The following is an 11,242-nucleotide window of genomic DNA, read 5'->3' as shown; positions in this document are numbered from 1 at the left end:
ACATGTCCGGCTTTTTGGTAATCAAACCCCCGTCCGGGGGGAATTGCCAAAAAGCCAAACATGTCCGGGAAAATACCGGCTGGGCACTTCCCCTCCCGCGGCGGCTCTGCTCCTCCCCTGACTCTTTGGCTCTGTTTAAGAGCCAATCTGCCCGAGCCAGTGCTATCGGCTTCGGGCAGCCCCCTTGCCTCTGGACCCCGAGCTGCCGGCCGGACACTTCTCCTCCCGGGCTCCAGCTGCTCTGCTCCAGCGGCTGGGGTCCGGAGGCATGGAGGCTGGCTGAAGCCGGTAGCGCTCCAGCAGCTTGGCTCTTAAACAGAGCCAAAGAGTCAGGGGAGGAGCACAGCAGACGGAGCCCGGGAGGGGAAGTGCCCGGCTGGGGGCGCAGGGTACGGAGGCAAGGGGGCTGGCCGAAGCCCGAGTGCTACCGGCTTCACGGTTTGCCGGGCAGCCTCCAGACCCTGTGCCCCCGGCTCGGCGCTTTCCGTCCCGGGCTCCAGCTGCACTGGGGAAGCGCCGGCCGGGGGCGCAGGGTATGGGGGCTGCCCAGCAAACCATGAAGCCAGTAGCACTCGGGCAGCCCTTTTCGCATGGCTGGGAGGGAGGAGGGGGAGTTAGGGCAGGGACTTTGTGGAATGGGCGGGAAATGGGCGGAGTTGGGGCGGGGAATGGGCGGAGTATGGGTGGGGCCGGGCGTGGGAAAGGGGCGGAGTCAGGGCCCCGTGGAGTGTCCTTTTTTAAAATTTTTTAAGTATGGTAACCCTAAGCTGGAGGGATGGGCTTGTATCTAAGATGCTGGCTGGGTACTCTGGGTTCTAATCTCTGCTTCACTAAAAATGCTGTAGGGTGAGGTTGGGAGAGGTTGCTGCATCTGTCTAGTCTCAGTTTCCCTACCCCAAAAATGAGGATAATAATGGTGCCCTGGGATACTTACATTATAAACTCTTAGGGGCAGGGATGGTCTCTCCCTGTGTCTGGGCAGCGCCTGGCACAACAGGGCCCTGATCTCTGTCTAGGTCAATCAGTGCCACGTGATGATAATTTCTTAATAACAATGTTCTATTGAAGGTAACTTGTTCACTCCAAAGCCAAAGGCATCCGACTGTAAAATTCCCTGTTTACAAACTGTTACTTGAAATAGATTTTCATGTGTCATTTCTGTCAGTGCTACATTTTCAACAAAGAGCCAATAACAACTCTGACTTATTTGTGTCCAGTAAAGAATCTGTTTTCACTTCTGCCTTTCCCCTGGAAGGCCCTGATTGCAGCTGGTTTCTGGGCAGGGCCGGGCTTAACACGGCTCCAATTCCAGCTGGGGCAGGGCCTGTCTCTCACTGTGTATGAGCAGCACCTGGCACAATAGGGCCCTTGTCATAAACATACAGCTAAGGGGAGCATAAAATCCCTCCTTTACCTCTAAGGGGTTAAGAAGCTCAAGTAACCTGGTTGGGACCTGACCAGAAGGACCAATGGGGAAGGAAGATACTTCCAAATCTGGCGGGGTGGGAGGTGTTGTTTATGCTCTTTGTGTGTGCTCCCTCAGGATGGAGAGGGACCAGGGCAGGAGAAAAACCTCTCCTAAAACCCTGAAATAAGCACCAAAGGTTACAAAAATGTAAGTAAAGCAAGGAAATGTGTTAGATTATCTTTTGTTGTAGCTTGTGAATTTTCCCCTTGCTAAGAGGGAGGTTTATTCCTGCTTTTTGTAACTTTGCAGTTCTGCCTAGAGGGGAATCCTCTGTGTTTTCAATCTTATTACCCTGTAACATTACCTTCCATCCTGATTTTACAGAGGTGCTTCTTTTACTCTTTTCTTTATAATAAAGTTCTGCTTTTAAGAACCTGATTGGTTTTTAGTGTCCAAAAGCCCAAGGGTCTGGTCTGTGCTCACCTTGTTTACCTATTTGGTTGGTCTATTATTCTCAAGCCTCCCCAGGAAAGCGGGTGAAGGAGCTTGGGGGGATATTTTGAGGAACCAGAAACTCCAAGTGGTCCTTTCCTGAATCTTTGTCTAACTCCCTTGGTGGTGGCAGCGATACTGTCCAAGGACAAGGAAGGATTTGTGCCCTGGGGAAGTTTTTAACCTAAGCTGGTAGAAATAAGCTTAGGGGGTATTTCATGGGGGTCTCCACATCTGTACCCCAGAGTTCAGAGTGGGGAGGGAACCCTGACAGCCCTGATCCCAGCTGGGGCAAGGCCTGTCTCTTGCTGTGTCTGGGCAGCCCCCAGCTGTCAGTGACTCACAGGACTCATTCTTGCTAACAGCCAGTTTTAAATCTGGGTCACGGTAATTTCGTATCCTTCTAGTTTTTGAATCAAAATGTCAAGTGGTGCCAAGTGAAACTCCCTACGGACGGCGATGGATATTACATCACCGCCATTGCCTTTAGCAACAGGGTGAAAATCAGGATGGAGGACTAGTAAGGCCCTATGTGTGCGTGTGATTTGTATTGCAATACTGCTTTTGAAATCCTAGCTGAGCTCAGGGCCCCGTCATGCCTGGCTAACTGGCTAGCTGCTAGATCTCCAGAGGCAACTGTCACCAGGGAATCAGCAGCGAGCACGTGTTTCCAGAGAGATCCCACAGGGAACTGTCCTTGGCCTAACATTCATTAACACTTTTTTCTACTACCTGGAAGACAACATAAAATCAGCCCTGATCAAGTTTGCAGATGACACACAGATGGGAGGAGCGGCAAATAATGACGAGGTCAGGTTACTGCTACAGAGCACTCCGGGTCGCTTGTTAAACTGGGCACAAGCCAACAGTGTGTGTTTTAATAGGGCTAAATGTCAACTTGTTCACCTAGGAACACAAGGTGTCAGCCAGACTTACAGGACGGGGGACATTCTCATGGGCAGCAGGGACTCTGACAATAATTCGGGAGTGATGCTGGGTAAGTAGCTGAACATGAGCTCCCGGTGCGATGCTGTGGCCGTCCTGGGTGCATCAACAGTGGGCTCTGGAGTCAGAGCAGGGAGGTGATTTTCCCTCTGGATTTGGCCCTGGTGCGACCACTGCTGGGATCCCATGTCCTGTTCTGGTGCCCGCAGTTCCAGAAGGACGTTGACCCACTGGGAAGGGCTCAGAGGAGAGGCAGGAGAATGATTAAAGGGTTAGAAAACCTGCCTCAGAGTGCACATCTTTTCCTTCAGTAACTGTCTAATCACAACATGCACATTGTAACCTTTGGAACTGTGCGCTAGGAACGTGCAGTCCCGGAACTCTTTGCCAAGAAAGGTCTTAACAAAGGTAGAAAGACACTCACTGCCCTTAAATTCCCAGGATATTTCTGGCTTTAGGGACATTACAACAATGTAATAGGGCATGTGCTGCCCAGCCTCCTGCGTGAATTGAAAATTGTAAAAACATACACCTTTCTGATGATTTGGGCTTTCTAATGCTATCCATAAAACAGAGGTGTCTGTCTACATCACCGGTGATCAAACCCTGACACTGCTTACAGAACCTCCCTTTACACTTGTGCCCCTTCTCCACGTAAGACTGACACTGATCACACAAAGTTTTAGACAGGCATTCGACTTGTATTTTCAATGCACAGTTGACATGTCTGTCTAAACTCTCTTTGGAGCGACAATACAGTCTACAGCTAGGACACCTCAGCTGCACGCCCACGCTGTCCGAGCACGTTACTCTCAAGCAGCGGCAGCAGCGATACCTGCAAGAGTGGTCGTGACTGTACACCACCTGGCAAAACTCACAATCATTTTTCTCCCCGAACAACTTTTTCACATCCAGAACCCCATAATAATGCTCGTCGTGCAACAGGATGAAAAAAGTCTTGGGGTACACTGGGTCCCCCATTTTAAAAAGGCCCCATCCGCTTTTCACCACATACAGTGCCATCTGTATGTTAACTCCTAAATGCTGTTCAAACGTTGCTACGTCCCTGAGCAGAACCTTTTTTTGATCTGACCACTCCGGTTTCTCATGCAACTTTCTCGCACCCGCTAACAATTCCGTGTCCGTAGGTTTATGGTCGGACATGACAGTCAAGAGCCCACCCGCTAAACACAGATTGGTACTGGTGTATGTCAGGGCTACCAAACACGGTCTCTTTTTATGGACGATTTGACGACTGAGGATGGAATTTATAACTCTACGACGGCCCCCACCCCTGTTTTTTACAACTGTCACAAGGAGGCGCAACGTCCCATCGACATGCCTCTCTCTACTGCTCTGTAGCAGCTTTGGGGTCTGATTTAAGACATCCTCAGCAGACAGCTCATCCCTGGTTCTTCTGACTGAAAACAAAGGGTTAGTTCAATTCCTGCTCTCTAAACGTAACTGAACAGAATCATCAGGGCCTACCTGCCATTAACGTCATCGAGAACTTCCTATCTCCCCCTGGATATGGCTTCAACAACCTGCTGAGCTGAATTTATTTGCCCAAGATTGACAAAACTAAATTCCTCACAATACATGGACCCCCCAAATCTAGGTAATTCATGTTGCCAACTTCTCACTCTCTCCATCTACACCTCTGCATTTCCAGGGTTACTTGGGGGTTCCTCAATGGGACCATCAGTGACATCTTCTACGTCAGATGCTATTTGAGAGTCAGACTTCGCGAAGCCTCCGTGAGGATCATCAGGAGCAGACGGGGACCCATCTAGAGAGTCTTCTGGGGTGTTTTCTAAATCAGATTCTGTGTGAGAGTCACCACCACTACGCAGGTCAGATTCTGCCTCCCCATTTTCAGATGTGCCAGCTGGAGAGCATCCACTAGGGAGCATCTCTTTTGTATTGTTTTTCCTCATTACCTCTTTGGCCTTTTAAAAAAATGTTACAGTGACCCTGGCCTGAAACTTTTTTGGCAGCCATCTGTTTATCTCCCAAGCGCTTTCCCCCTTTTGTTTACACCTGAGCTGACGTATAGCCTTGAGGGCGTCCCTTTTACCCAGGCCCCTTTCCACTACTAGTCACACCTGCTCAGAGCCACTCTTTGGAAAAATTGAAGTTTTTTCAAAAAGTCACCTGCAAGAGCTTTTGCATTTTTGATGTCCTTTCCAGCCCTCCTTTCTTTTAGACCCCCTGAGGATACAGCGTCCACCAGTATTCTGAACGAAGCATCATACTTTTCCCACATAATAGAGTATGGGGGAGCTGTGACGAGCTTATGGTGTTGGGGGAATGGTTTGTCAGTCCTTGTTTTTTTATTCACAATCCCTAATGTGTGTGCTCCAGGTTTGTGAATGTGGGCATTTTCGCTCACGGTTTTCTCCGGGCTTAGTGTGGTGGTGACCCCTGAGGAACTGGAGTTGTGTTTGCGTGGTTGGTTTTTACCAGAGTCTTTTGTTTTGTCCTTGGGTTTGATGTATAGGAGGTTAGGACTGCCCTGATGCTTCATCTGCACTCTTGTGCTGCTTTGCGTTGGTGTTGTTAAAGGTCTCAAAGCAGATTCCTGGTTCTTTGGTAGTTCTGGTGGAGGTGTCCCTGTAGCTCCAACTACAGCATTGTCAGGAGAGCTGCACATGCCTGATTGGGGGGAAAAACATTTTACAAAACTTAACTTTACCATCTTTCTCACCCACACCTATGTATTTGCTTAAAATACAAAACAGGGTGGATAAAAATCAATGATTTTTTTAAAAAAGAAATAAATAAATCTGATTTTTTTATTTAAATTGTTTTTTTTAATAAAATGCTTTTTGAGGAAAAAATCTATCTAAAGATTGTTTTAATTAAAATACATTATAGCCCCCAAATATCTCATCCTGGATTAGGGATTATAAATGCTAATTCTATAGTATGGGACAATATATTCATGTAATGTTTAAGAAAAGTTTCGTAAATGAGTTCCAATATCAAATGGCATTATTATTAGTTAAATTGGAAAAGATGGGGATCAATATGAAAATTGAAAAGTGGATAAGGAACTGGTTAAATGGGAGAGTACAACGGGTTGTACTGAAAGGTGAACTGTCAGGCTAGAGGGAGGTTACTAGTGGAGTTCCTCAGGGATTGGTTTTGGGACCAATCTTATTTAATCTTTTTATTACTGACCTTGGCACAGAAAGTGGGAATGTGCTAATAAAGTTTGCAGATGACACGAAGCTGGGAGGTATTGCTAATACAGAGAAGGACTGGGATATCATACAGGAACATCTGGATGACCCTGTAAACTGGAGTAGTAACAAGAATTTTTGTTATAAGCTGGGGACTCATCAGTTGGAAGTAACAGAGGAGGAGAAGGATCTCGCAGTATTGGTTGATCACAGGATGACTATGAGCTGCCAAATGTGATATGTCCGTGAAAAAAGCTAATGCGGTCTTGGGATGCATCAGGCGAGGTATTTCCAGTAGCGATAAGGAGGTATTAGTACAGTTATACAAGGCACTGATAAGACCTCATCTGGAATATTGTGTGCAGTTCTGGTCTCCCATGTGTAATAAGGATGAATTCAAATTGGAACAGGTTCAGAGAAGGGCTACTAGGATGATCCCAGGAATGGAAAACCTGTCTTATGAAAGGAGACTCAAAGAGCTTGTTTAGCCTAACCAAAAGAAGGCTGAGGGGAGATATGATTGCTCTTTATAAATATATCAGAGGGATAAATACCAAGGAGGGAGAGGAGTTATATAAGTTCAGTACCAATGTGGACACAAGAAGAAATGGATATAAACTGGCCATCAGGAAGTTTAGACTTGAAATTAGACGAAGGTTTCTAACCATTAGAGGAGTGAAGTTCTGGAACAGCCTTCCAAGGGGAGCAGTGGGGGCAAAAGACATATCTGGCTTCAAGACTAAGCTTGATAAGTTTATGGAGGGGATGGTATGATGGGATAGCCTGATACTGGCAATTAATTGATCTTTGACTATTAGCGGTAAATATGCCCAATGGTCTGTGATGGGATGTCAGATGGGGTGGAATCTGAGATACTACAGAGAATTCTTTCCTGGGTGTCTGGCTGGCGAATCTTGCCCACATGCTCAGGGTTTAGCTGGTCACCATATTTGGGGTCAGGAAGGAATTTTCCTCCAGGCCAGATTGGCAGAGGCCCTGGGGGTTTTTCACCTTCCTTTGCAGTATGGGACAGGGTCACTTGCTGGAGGATTCTCTGCATGTTTAAATCTTTATACCACGATTTGAGGACTTCAATAGCTCAGACATAGGTTAGGGGTTTATTACAGGAATGGGTGAGTGATATTCTGTGGCCTGCGTTGTGCAGGAGGTCACACTAGACCAGGCCTGCACAACTCATAAAGTGGTGAGGGCCATATTATTCCAAAGAAAACAGCTGAGGGCCGAAACCCCCCGAGAGCCGCCAACCCCGCCCCAGCGCCACCCAAAACACAACACCACGCCACCCGCCCCACAAAAACAACCCCCTCCAGCGTTGCCAAAACACCCCCCTCTACCCTCCCAGTGCCACCTGCCCCGCGGAAACAAACCCTCCTTCCCCAGTGTCACCCCACCGAAACAGCAGTATTGAACCTTGGTAATTTGTTATAGCGGGCCCCAAAGGTAGTATAATTAAGGTAAAAGAAAAATGTCTTTTTGCTAGAAGTAGAATAAGATCTTCCCCCCCACTTTGTAATCAATTGCCCTGTTGAATGAATGAGGTGTGAATGAGGAAGGTGTGGAAGGCAGGCACCTCCAGACAGCTGCAACACTTGGAGAGGGAAGGGCGGGCTCTAGGATTTTTCCCGCTCCAAGCAAAAAAATTTTTGACCGCCCCCCTCCCTTTTTTTCGTGCCCCTCTGCCCCCGGCCCTGCCGCAACTCCACCCCTTCTGAACCCCTTCCCCAAATCCCCAGCCCTGCCTCCTTCCCCGGTGTGCTGCATTTCCCCCCCCACCATTGCTTCCTGCGGGCCCCCCGTGACCTCCCGCCCTAGCTCACCTACGCTCCTCCTGCTCCCCCGGGTGTGCTGCTGCTCCGCTTCTCCCCCCTCCCTCTCAGGCGAGGGAGGGCGGAGAAGTGGAACAGTGGTGCGTTCAGGGGAGCAGGCGGAGCGGAGGTGAGCTAGGGTCGGGGAAAGCAGGAAGTAATGGGTGGGGTAGAGGAACCGCTCCCCGCTCCAGCTCCGCTCCACCACCATCACCTCCTCCGAGTGCCCGCCACTCGGCTTCTCCTCCCTCCCTCCCAGCCTTGCTGCGCGAAATAGCAGTTTTGCGTGTGGCAAGCCTGGGAGGGAGGGGGAAGAAGCAGAGCGGCAGCGCATTTAGGGGAGCAGGTGGAGCAGAGGTGAGCTAGGGTGGGGGGGTGCAGGAAGTAACGGGGGGGTAGAGGAACTGCTCCCCGCTCCAGCTCACCTCTGCTCCACCACCGCTGCCTCCCCCGAGTGTCCCGTCACTCGGCTTCTCGTCCCTCCCAGCCTTGCTGCATGAAACAGCTGTTTCGCACGTGGGAGGGAGGGGGGAGAAGCGGAGTGGCGGTGGCGCTCTCAGGGGAGCAGGCGGAGTGGAGGCAAGCTGGGGCGGGGGGGGGCACTATTTCCCCATGTCCCGGAGTCAGCGCCTATGATGGCCGGTGCCAGAATGCCGCCCCTAGAAATGTGCTGCCCCAAGCACCTGCTTGTTTTGCTGGTGCCTGGAGCCGGCCCTGGGAAAGAGGATGAGAGCCAGACCAGATCAGTAGAACAGGTCAGCCACCGATTCGCCGCTCGTCTCCTCCGCCCCCCCCCCCCCCCCCCCCGGCTCGCTGACTCACTCCCCGCCACTGCCCGCCCGCTTGCCTACTCACCCCCCCGCGGGCCGCACAGTGACCCATATTTGGGGTCGGGAAGGAATTTTCCTCCAGGGCAGATTGGCAGAGGCCCTGGGGGTTTTTTGCCTTCCTCTGCAGCGTGGGGCAGGGGTCGCTTGCTGGAGGATTCTCTGCGACTTGAAGTCTTTAAACCACGATTTGAGGATTTCAATAGCTCAGACATAGATTAGGGGTTTGTTACAGGAGTGGGTGGGTGAGATTCTGTGGCCGGCATTGTGCAGGAGGTCAGATTAGACGATCATAATGGTCCCTTCTGACCTCAAATTCTATGAATCTATGAATCTATCCATCCTTTGCTTCCCCTCTGGATGGAACCGGCTGGTCCAGTCACCAGGGTTCTCTCTCCACAGCCCATTGTCCTTCCACTGGCCAGAACCGGCTGTGACTCCTGAGCTGGGCCTCCTGGTCACCAGGTCACCAGTTGCTGAGGTATCCACTCTCCAGGCCATTCGCTGGCCCTCTGTAACAACAAACTCCCTCTCCCACCACCTCGCTAAACCAGGGAAACTGAATCCCACCCCCTGTGCATGCAAACCATTGAAAAAACAGAACAAAAAATCCTGCTTCATCACACCCGCTCACCTGCTCTCCGCGGCTCTTGCCTGGCCCCGAACTGGGGCCAACAGGCCAGAGGTGGAGTAAACTCACCGACTGAAAACTTCCTGTTATATGAGATCCGCTTAGCCACCAGCCGCCCACCACAGCCACTGATGCCCACACGCAGGGGTGCAGAGCTGACATGCCTGGGCCAGAGCGGGACAGGGTCTGGCTGGGAGACCAGGCCAGGGTGGGAGACTAGGGAGGGCCTGGCCATCAGGGCCAGCCTCAACGCATCTAGGGGGCGCTGTGTTTCTTTTAGTTATAGGTTTTTCCCAGACACTTCTGCAGCTCAGCACAGGGTGATGGAGCCGTTAAAAAAACAACCCTTGCACCCCACCCCAAATTCAGCTGCATCTCAGCTTTTAAATCAAAGGCTGGAGTCAGCAGCCCCTGGAATCCAGCTGCCTCTCCTGAGACCCGCTGACCCAGCTCTCATCACTAGGGAATCCTCAGTGACCCGGGACCTGAGAGACAGAAAACAAACATCTGCACTTAATGGAGCAGTTCTGATCTGCTGATGTATCCCCTGCCAAGAGACCCCAGAGGGGAATTACCCATGTCCCATTCCCCCTCCCCACAGCCAGTTCCCCCCGTGGTGGGGTCAGAAGCCGGCTGTCCGTGGGAGCTGGCCTTTATCTGTGACGATCTCTCTCCTTGCGTTGATGGCACTGAAATCTCCAGACACTGGATCCAGGTTGTGCAAGACTTTCTGGGGCCGAGTTTTTCAAATGCGGCTTTTCTTGCGGCCAGAGCCTCCTGGGTGGTGATTGGGGGGGCAAAGCAGAGGGCTCTCTCCCAGGGCCGCCAGCAGGGGTTTGGCCCTGCCCCATCTGGAGACACAAACACTGGAGGAGAAGGGGGCAAGTGAGTTCCCCACATTCCCAGGGGTGGTGGAGTCACTCTTCAGCTCTGGGGTGGTGGGCTCCAGCTGTGGGGTTTCGGGCTCCACCTCCAGGCCCTGGGCTCCATCCCTGGGCCCTGTCCTGTGGGCTTTGGGCTCTGTCTCCTGGCCACGCAGCAGTAGGCTCCAGCCGTAGGCTCACCCCCCATCACCCATGGCCCCCACTGCCTCCTCAAGCCCCCCATCCAGTCCCCCTATTGCCCCTGGCCCCCACGGCCTCCCTACCTGCCTCCAAATCCAGGGCTTAATTTGTCCCATCTGGGGCTGAGTAAGTCTGCTGGGAAAAGGGATACGTGTATGTTTGTTAATATCCCTTTTCACAGCAGACTTGGGAGCTGCTGGGGGCTGTAAAAAGCTCACGAGCCGACTCTGTGGGTGCTCCAGGGCTGGAACAGCCATGGGAAAAAAATAGTGGGTGCTGAGCACCTACCAACCACAGCTGTTTGGTGGCTCGGGGAGGGGTCTGGGGGAGGACGGAGCGCAGCGATCAGCAGGGGAGGGGAGCTTTCGGGAAGGGTGCAGGGCAAGGTCAGGCCTCAGGGAGAAGGGCAAGAAGAGGCAGACAAAGGGCGGGGCTTCAGGGGAGTGGGTGGAGCAAGGATCAGGCCTCAGGGGAGGGGGCGAGAAGGGGTGGAGTGGGGGGTAGGGCCTCGGGCGGAGCCGGGGTGGAGCATTCCCCGGGGAAAAATAAAAGTCTGCACGTATGGTGGAAAGAGATATTGACATACAGGGATCACTTTTCACAGCAGCAGACTCAGCCAGCCAGACTAAACAAAAAAAAAGGAACCAGAAAAAGCAAAAGTAAAAAAAACAAGCAAAAGACAGGAACGTTCAAAGCCCCTTATTTGTGTTTCTAGTCTGTACAGGTCCAGGAAAGAACAGAGAGAACTGAACATTATTTTTATTATTGCGTCTACAAACCCCCCCAAATAAATGAATGACAATGATTTCCACATGGATCTGTGCATATTTCTTTGTTTTTCCTAAAGTTAATTCAGTATTTTAG

The sequence above is a fragment of the Malaclemys terrapin genome, chromosome 21, assembly GCF_027887155.1.
Source record: "Malaclemys terrapin pileata isolate rMalTer1 chromosome 21, rMalTer1.hap1, whole genome shotgun sequence".
NCBI lineage: Eukaryota > Metazoa > Chordata > Testudines > Emydidae > Malaclemys > Malaclemys terrapin.
This window is presented reverse-complemented; position numbering follows the sequence as displayed.